The following is a 10286-nucleotide window of genomic DNA, read 5'->3' as shown; positions in this document are numbered from 1 at the left end:
ACCACTCTGGCTACATGTTCAAACTTTTCACAATGGCCATAATCCTTCAACTAGACAGATGGTTGACGCAGTCGCTAGTGGGACTATCAATAATAAGACACTTGAGGATGCTTATGAATTTATAGAAGAGATGTCACTGAATAATTATCAGTGGCAAGTCATGAGGACAAAGCCAACGAAAACAGTTGGTGGTTTCAACCTCGATGCGGTTACTATGCTATCTAACCAGGTAGAACTCATAAATAAAAAGATTAATGGATTGTGTGGTTCTACTCAAGTACATCCAGTAATGCAATACAATACAAATGGAGGTGGAACGAGCAATTCAGAATAGCTACCTTATGGCCTGAACATGGAACACAAGCAACTAAATTTTCTGGGTAATAATCTTTGACCTCAAAATAATCCTTATAATAACACTTACAATGCAGGTTGGAGGAACCACCCAAATTTCTCATGGGGAGGCCAAGGAAATCAGAGACCACAACACCATCCAGGCTTCCAACAACAACCTTACAAGTAAGAGAAAAAGTCAAACCTTGAAGAGATGATGTCAAAATTTATTTCAGTCACGGAAACCCATTTTCAGAACACTGAAATTGCACTTAAAAATTAGCAAGTGTCGATCTAAGGACTCGAGAATCAAATTGGGCAGCTGGATAAGATGATTTCAGAAAGACCACCAGGAAGTTTACCTAGTAACACCGAACTTAATCCAAAAGAGCATGTGAAAGCAGTTACACTAAGGAGTGGGAAAGTGTTAGGTGAATCCGAAAAGAAGCCACCATAAGAAGCTAAAAGAGACAAAGGAGAAGAAGAAAAACTTGAAAACAATGACAATCCAATGCTAAAGGAATATAAACCACCAATCCCATATCTAGCAAAGTTGAAGAAAGACCGCATAGATGCACAATTCGATAAATTTTTTGAACTTTTTAAACAACTGCATATTAACTTACCTTTTGTTGAAGCTATATCGCAGATGTCTACATATGCAAAATTTTTAAAGGAGCTTCTAACAAACAAAAGGAAGTTTGAAGACTTATCTACGGTGGAACTTAATGAGGAGTGTTCGACCATAGTTCAAAATAAACTGCCAACTAAACTGAAAGACCTAGGAAGTTTTACTATTCCCTGCTTAATTGGTAGTTTGAATGTTGATAAGGCACTAGCTGATTTAGGTGCTAGCATTAATTTAATGCCATATAAAATGTTTAAACAACTTGGTCTTGGGGAACCTAAACCCACTAGGATGAGTATTCAATTAGCTGATAGATCTGTTAAATACCCTAGGGGAATTATAGAGGATATACTTGTAAAAGTAGATAAATATATATTCCCTATTGATTTCGTTGTGCTTGACATGGATGAGGATGTTGAAGTGCCTTTAATCTTAGGTCGTCCATTTTTAGCCACTGCCAGGGCTGTTATTGATGTAGGTGATGGTAAATTGGTACTTAGAGTAGGTGACAAAGAGATTATCTTTAAAATTTATGATGCCATGAGATTTTTTAGGGAACAGGATGACTTATGTTATTTTATTGACTCTATTGATTATGCTACTCAATATTCTTTTCAGGAAATCATACATAAGGACACATTGGAACTGTGTCTTGCCCAAAGAGATGAGGGGGTGATAATTCTGAGATAGGAACTGAACTGAATCCCAATGAGCCCTCCCCAAGACCAGCAGAATATGAGGATATTAAGGTAAATGATGAACTTAAGCAAAAACCCTCTATTGAAGAACCTCCCAAATTGAAACTTAAACAATTGCCGAATCACTTGGAATATGCATTCTTTGGAAATAACTCTACATTACCGGTAATTATTGCGTCTAATTTGCAACCCAAAGAGAAAGATGAATTACTCCAAGTCTAAAGAGAGCATTAAAGGGCCATAGCTTGGAAATTTTCTGACATAAAAGGGATCAGTCCTTCTTTTTGCACCCAAAAATTTTTAATGGAAGACGAATATAAGCAATGCGTGCAAGCCCAAAGACGATTGAACCCTAACATAAAGGAAGTTTTTAAAACTGAGGTAATTAAACTCCTAGGTGCTGGAATTATTTATCCTATTTCTGACAGTTCTTGGGTAAGTCCAGTGCATGTTGTTCTTAAGAAAGGAGGCATGACTGTTGTAGCCAATAAGAAAAATGAATTAATCCCAACAAGGACAGTCACAGGTTGGAGAGTTTATATTATTATAGGAAGCTAAATGATGCCACGAGAAAAGATCACTTCCCCCTTCCATTCATTAACCAAATGTTGGAAAGATTGTCAGGACACATGTAATATTGCTTTTTAGACGGACTCTCTGGCTATTTTCAAATCCCAATAGCTCCTGAAGATTAAGAAAAGATGACATTTACATGTCCATACGGTACATTTGCTTATCGTAGAATGCCTTTTGGATTATGTAATGCTGCTGCTACTTTTCAGCGTTGCATTATGGCCATTTTTGACAAACTTGTAGAAGACATCATGGAGGTATTTATGGATGATTTCTCGATTTTCTGTAATTCTTTCCCTTTTTTCCTTAAAAATTTAAAACGAGTCTTAATAAGATATGAGGAAACAAATCTTGCACTTAACTGGGAAAAATGTCATTTTATGGTTCAAGAAGGTATTGTGTTAGGACATAAAATTTCTAGTAAAGGGATTGAGGTTGATAAATCTAAAATTGAAGCCATTGAGAAACTACCACTTCCTAATTCGGTTAAGGCTATTAGAAGCTTTTTAGGACATGTTGGGTTTTATAGAAGATTCATTAAAGACCTTTCTAAAATAGCTAAGCTTTTGACTAAATTACTATAAAAAGATGTGCCTTTTAATTTCGATCAGGAATGTTTAAAAGCATTTAGTACTTTAAAGGATAAATTGACTAAGGCTCCAATTATAATTGCACCTGATTGGAATTCACCTTTTGAACTAATGTGCAATTCAAGTCATTTTGCAGTAGATGCAGTTTTGGGACAGCGAAGAGATAAGCATTTCCAACCTATCTATTATGCTAGCAAAACTTTGACGGCCGCACAAGAAAACTACACCACCACGGAGAAAGAGCTGCTAGCTGTGGTTTTTGCATTCGATAAATTTAGGTCATATCTAATATTGTCCAAATTTTTCGTTTATACTGACCATTTTGCTCTTCGCTACCTCTTAACTAAGACTGATGCAAAACCTTGACTCATCCGATGGATTTTATTATTGCAGGAATTTGACTTGAAGATTAAGGATAAGAAAGGAGCCAAAAACTTCACGGCGATCATCTTTCTAGGCTTGAAAATTCAAGTACCAAAGAGCTAAACAAAGTTGAAATAAATGATTCATTCCCTGAAGAACAATTTTTTACTATATCTGATTCTGAGGTACCTTGGTTTGCTAACATTACAAATTTTTTAGCTGCTAACATTATCCTAAAAGGGTTGACACATTAGCAAAAGAAACGATTCTTTACTGATGTGAAAAACTACTTTTGGGAAGACCCTTTCCTTTTTCGTATATGCACAGATCAAGTCATTAGGAGATGCGGTACAAGGACAGAAGCATTGAAGATCTTGGAACATTACCACTCAGGACCGACTGGAGGACATTACAGTGGAAATAAGACCGCATATAAAATACTCGAATCAGGTTTTTATTGGCCCATTCTATTCAAAGATGCCAACATGTATGTTACTTCTTGTAACAAATGCCAAAGGACAGGTATATCTCCAAACATGCTGAAATGCCCTAGACATATATGCTCTCATGTGAAATATTTGATGTTTGGGGTATCAACTTCATGGGTCCATTCCCCAGCTCATTCGGGAATAAATACATATTATTAGCCGTTGATTATACGTCTAAATGGGTGGAGGCCCAAGCTTTACCTACTAATGATGCTAGAGTGGTAGTACAATTCCTTAAGACACTCTTATCTCAATTTGGAACCTCTAGAGCAATTATCAGTGATAAAGGTACCCATTTTTATAACGCCCAATTTGATAAGACCCTTAAGAAATATGGAGTTCACCACAGAACAGCTACCCCTTATCATCCTCAAACTAGTGGACAAGTCGAAGTAGCAAACCGAGAGCTCAAACATATTGTAGAAAAGACAGTAGAGTCAAACAGGAAGGACTGGGCGATGAAAGTAGATAATGCTTTATGGCTTATAAAACTACTTGTAAGATCCCCATAGGAACATCCCCTTATAAACTTGTTTACGGAAAAAGTTATCATCTACAGTTTGAGTTAGAACACAAGGCATTCTGGGCTATAAAATTTCTAAGCCTTGATCCCAAACTTACAAGTGAAAATAGGTTGATGCAGTTGAATGAGTTAGATGAGTGGCGAGCCAATGCATATGAAAATTCGCGCCTATACAAGGAAGCAACGAAGCGCCGCCACGACTCTCGTTTGAAGCAACAAAGGCAATTTGAAGTTGGAAATCTTGTCCTGTTATACAACTCGAGGCTCAAATTATTTCTTGGAAAGCTTAAATCACGATGGTCAGGTCCTTTCATAGTCCAAACTGTGTTTCTATATGACACAGTAGAGGAAGTCATCCATCACAAGGCACTTTTAAGGTAAATGGACATCGTCTCAAACTTTATAACGGTGAGAATTTCAAAGATGATAAAGAGGAGCTACGACTTCACGAAGTTACCTAAATATACCTACAAGGTAGAGTCGAGCTTAGACTATAATAAGTACTTCTCGGGAGGCAACCCGAGCACTAACGGTGTTGACTCATTTAAATATTAGTTTTTAACATTTAATTCACTAACTGAGTCACTAAACATAGGATTTCTAGAACCACACGACCAGGCACACGGGTGTGCCTTAGGCCGTGTCCATACCACAGGAGGCAACACGACCGTGCAATACGGCTGTATGAAAATAGAATAAAAATGTTTCCCCAACACGGGATTCGATAAGTTGCCACGGCTGTGCGACATGGCCATGAGCAATCCTGCCAAATTAAGAGGGCGTGTGACACGCCTGTGCCCACCGATCGTGGTCGAGCCTGTCAAAACAACACGGGCGTTTGCTTGCGTACACGGGCGTGGGAGAAGCGAGTGAGGAATGACACGGCCGTGCAACATGGCCGTGTGCACCAATGCTCCCAATTTCGAAAAACCACAAAACGTACAGGCTAAAATGAGGGCACACGGGCGTGCCTCACGGCTGTGTGCCCCAATTTCTTTATAAACACCTATTATTTTTACATTTTTTTAATTTTAATTTTATCTTTATTTATATGTTGAAATTACTTTTTATTTCCCTTTAATACTATTTTTATTTTATCTTGAGATTTTATAATTTTTATTCGACTATTTCTTTACGAGTAATTATGCTTTTTTATATTTTCTAAAAGAAGTTCCTGATTATATCACAGTTATAAAGAGCTCCAAAGTTTGAAAAAGGCTCTCTATGACGACCATGTCCTACTCGACCACCACGATAACCTCTTCGCTAGACACTGTGGTTTTGGAACCCAGCCTGTACCACCACCGAAGTATCCTCCTCCAATCTCATCATTGCCTTGGCCGATTATTCTCTATAACTCCAATTCAAGGATTCTATTCATCATTCAGGAAGTCTCACTCCTCTCCCTATCTTATGATCTTATATCTATATAATGCAATAAATCTAACTTTGTACATTGAGGGCAATGTACATATTAAGTGTGGGGGGGTCTTTTATATCATTATTAGAAAAATCCCTGAATTTTGTCTTATTCTCATGTGATCTTCTCATATCATTATTGGAATGAATTTTGACTGATTTATGATTTTCTATTAATATGTCTTGAATTAAAACATAGGCATTTATGCATTAACGGTTTAAACTTTAAGGAATTAGAGAATCAAGCATGATAAGTTGATTTTTCAGTTTTAAAAATTTTTTAGGTTGTTTCCCTAAGTTCAGGTATTATCTTGAGTCGAAATTCACAGGTTTAGCATCAAAAAGCCATAATTTTTGTGAGATCTTGAAACCTTTAAGAGCATCTATTATTTCTTTCATGCTCATTTGTATTATTGCTTTGAGTGCGTCAATATTGATTTGTTATTCTAGAACTTACCTGATTATGCATGTCAAGATCACACCTTTGATTTGATACGTCGAGATGATAAAGACACTTAGGTTTAACCCACTCACTCCATAAAAGCCTACCTTCACAATTAACCCCTAGTGAACCCCCTTGAGCCTAACAACCTATTCACTGGTTTACCCTCAACATTAACCCTTAACCCATTATTGTTGAAATCCTCTAAATTAATTTGATCCCTATTTTTGTCGAGATTTGATTTGAATAAATTGCTTAGCTACGTTTTATTTTTGATAGATAGCCTATGTTATTTGACTTGTTCTTAAAAAAAATTACAATACATACATATATATTAGTAATAATTCTTTGTTTTTAAGCTTAAGTGTTTAATTCCATATTCTGCGAAGAAGCTCACTTGTAATCAATTGATGATTAGTTATTTTTCTAGTTAGGTAATTTTTCAATTCAATCTTGATTCTAACCTTTTCTTTCAGCTTATGACCATACCCCCTAACCAAAGCCACGTTACAACCCTTTAAAGACCTTTTGATTGATGTATCATCTCAATATAAAGTCGTGGAGATTTGATTTTCATGCAAGCCTATGGGAATAACTTTTCATATTGACTAATGAGTGCTTCATTTATTGTCCTTAAACATCTCGAGTGATTTGAGTGAATCTTTATTGAGGATGATAAACTTTGTGATATTTTGAATCAAAGGTAATCACTTAGATGAGGGGAGACACCTATGTTTTCGTGATAAAATGCTCAACTTGGAATTCTTGAAACTTTGATGTTCTTCTAGTTGAATTCTCAATGTATGATTACTTATGGTTTATTTTGAGATATTATTGATAGGGGTTATAAGTTGAGAAAAAATTATTTTGATTATGAGACAAATAAACGCTTAAGTGTGGGGGTATTTGATAAAGCGTAATTTATACATATTTTTATCCCACGCTTAGCACATTTATGGATGATTTCTCCTTAGAATTGGTGAATTTGATGCTCCTAATTCTTTAATTTCATGTTTTATACTTAGGTGAGCACAAGAGAGTAAAAAGAACGAGAAACAGGCTGAAAACGGAGAAAATGGGCCAACATGGGAAATCAACACGGCCTGGACTTCCTCACACGGGTAGATCACACACTCAAGCCTATGTAACAGCCTTGAACACGGATTGAAGAAATCGCACACGGACGTGTCTTGTCGAGCCCAAGTTTAGTTCTATTCGAAAAAGGCCACTCTTGAGGGCTTTTAGGCATTCTAAATCCTATTTAAACACCGGAGGAGGAACTTAGAAGGGGAACACAGAGGAGGAGGCAAGTAATTACTTAAGGAAAGCCGATTGATCCATCTCAGAAGCCGGATTCATGGTCAAGACTGAAGATCTCCCTTCAATTTTCTTTAGGAGTTTTGGGTTTTCTTTATGTTTTGTTATCTTTATTATTTTGAGATGTTTTCTTTCATAATTATTAACTAAACCCCCTAAATACCTAAGGGGAATAAAACCTAAGACGGAACTTGCTATTATTATCTAAATTGTATGATAAATATTTGACTATTTCTTAATTATGTGTTCTTAATTCTTGTTTTAATATTCCAGGATATCGATTCAAGTTAATGTGCCTATTCATAAGAGCAAAAGTCCCTATTTAAGAGTAAATTTGTCGTAATTAAGCGGAGTTGATTGCACGCCTAGAGATAGGGTGACAAGATTTTTTCGGATTAGGGTGAAACCTAATAAGGAAGCCCATAGATCGAGTTAATGCAACACTAGGGTGTTAATTAGAAAGAGATTTCAATTAATCAGCCTAGGTTAGACGTTATTAGTCTCGAGAGAGATAATAATATAACTTAGGGATTACGGATCAAGTGAAATGAATAAATCGTCTGATTCAGAGTTAAATAACAAGTGAATTCTGGGTGAATTTTTCCTTGTGTATTTTCTTAATCAATCGTGTTTTCCCAAAAGCTTTTCCCCAATTTTCTCTCTGTGCACCCTTAGTTTAGTTAATTAGTTTAGATAAAAAATCCCTTAATTTTTAGGCTAGATAATAAAAAGAAAGTAATTACTAGTACTCTTGGTTCCTTTGGGTTCGACAATCCGGTCTTGCTAAAGCTATACTACTGTTTGATAGGTACACTTGCCTTCATCGTGATAATAGTTAGTTTTAAGAACAATTAATTTTAAAATTTTAAAACCTGTCGTGAATATCACGTATCACCCATTTGATTTCTTAAGAAGTTATCATGAGTTTCTTTGGTTCTTTCGATTATACTGTCTCTTGGATGCTTTTATTTTCATGCTTGAACTATTTTTCTAAATACCTAGAGAGATGAACCTTATGATGGATTCTGTCATTTGATTTTTATTTTACGCAATAAAACTTAGTTTCTTGTTCTCATTTATGTGTGCTTTATTCTTGGTTTAATATTTCTAGATTATTAATCCATGTTTGATGTGCTTAAATCAGAGGTTGAATAAACCCTCTTTAAGAGTAAATCTTGCATAATTGAGTGGAGTTTCATGCATTCCTAGAAATAGGAGGACATAAATTTATTGGATTAGAGTCAAATCTAATAGGGGAATCCATAGCACGAGTTAATGCGATAAAGGGGTTTTAGTTAGAAAGAAACTTCAATTAATCAACCTAGAGTCAGTTGCTCTTATGCTCGAAAGAGATATTAACATAATCTAGGGATTTATATGGATCAAGGTGTTAAGTAAAGAAATTGCATAATTTAGATTGATAGTGAAAAATGAAATCTAAGTGGAGTCTTTTGTGGATATTGTTTTGCTTCTTGGTTGTTAATCGATTACTTTCGTGTTTTATTCATTTTCTTGTTGGTTAATTAATTGGATTAGTTGATTTTAGTTTTAATCAATCACTCAAATTTTTCAATTAAATAATAGAAAGACAGTAATTACTAGTACTTTTACTCTTCGTGGGAACGGTATCTTTTCTCACCGTAGCTATACTATTAATTGATAGGTGCACTTGCCTTAGTCAAATTTTTAGTTAGTTTCACGACACATCAAGTTTTTGGCACCGTTTTCGGGAACTAGAATATTAGGAAAACTTTATTTCTATGAATTTAGCCATTTTATTTTAATTTTAATATTTTTTCTTTTAATTTAATTGTTACATTCTAATTTTTTTTCTTTTGTTTGATTCCTACAGGTTTTCTTGATTTATGGCTAGAGGCAACCCAATAGAATCGTTAATTTTTTTACTATGAGATCGAAAAAACTACTCACAAAAATTGTAGATAAGTTAGAGAAACAAGGCAAGGTCAACAAATTTTAATAGACGGTTAAGAGCAAAAGGACATTACTATGGAGATAGACAATAATCTTGTTAATCAGGAACCTCCTACTCTTAAGACTATGTCTGACTATGTTAAGCCCACTCTAATTAGGGTTAAATCGAGTATTACTAGACCGACTATTACTACAAATAATTTTGAGATTAAGCTAGACACAATTCAGATGGTGCAACAGTATGTTCAGTTTGATGGGACGAAAATCCAAATGCTCATTTAGCTAACTTTTTTTTTATTTTTGCGACACATTCAAGATCAATGGCATTACTGATGATGTCATACGCTTACAGTTATTCCCATTCCCTTTGAGGAACAAGGTAAAGCAGTGGTTGAATTCAATTCCACGGGGTTCCATCACGACTTAGGCTCGGATGACTAAAAAATTTTTGTTGAAGTATTTTCCATTGACCACAACAGCTAAGTTGAGGAATGACATCTCTTCTTTTACCCAATTTGAGCTTGAGACATTGTAGATGCATGGGAGAGATTTAAAGATCTTCTAAGAAGGTGCCCTCATCATAGGTTACCTTTATGGTTACAAGTCAAAACTGTTTACAACGGTTTGAATTCCTTGACTAGGCAGATAATTGATGTAGTAGTTGGTGGAACATTGAACAATAAAACAACTAAAGTAGCTCAAGAATTTATGGATGAGATGGCACTGAATAACTATCAGTGGCAAGTTTTAAGAACAAAGCCTACTAAGGTAGCTGATGTTTTTAATATGGATTCAATTGCTATATTGGCAAGTTAGGTGAAAATGCTAGGTAAAAAGATTGATGGTTTAAGTTGCAGTAAACAGGTGAATTAGATGATGCAATGCAATGCGATTGTAGTGAGGATGATCAATTCAGAATGTTTGCCCTTCAAGTCAAACATGGAGTATGAGTAAGTCGACTTTATGCGTAATGATTCTGG

General features: G+C 35.4%; 1 non-coding gene across 1 annotated transcript; it reads right to left on the bottom strand.

The window, feature by feature from the left end:
• Positions 1 to 9787: 9787 nt before the first annotated feature.
• LOC121227125 (small nucleolar RNA R71) lies at positions 9788 to 9893 on the bottom strand. The gene has a single exon (XR_005924773.1). It is a non-coding gene; the product is annotated as a small nucleolar RNA R71 (small nucleolar RNA).
• Between the last annotated feature and the right edge of the window lie 393 nt (positions 9894 to 10286).

Source organism: Gossypium hirsutum, chromosome A03 (genome assembly GCF_007990345.1).
Source record: "Gossypium hirsutum isolate 1008001.06 chromosome A03, Gossypium_hirsutum_v2.1, whole genome shotgun sequence".
Taxonomy (NCBI): Eukaryota; Viridiplantae; Streptophyta; class Magnoliopsida; order Malvales; family Malvaceae; genus Gossypium; species Gossypium hirsutum.
This window is presented reverse-complemented; position numbering and strand designations above follow the sequence as displayed.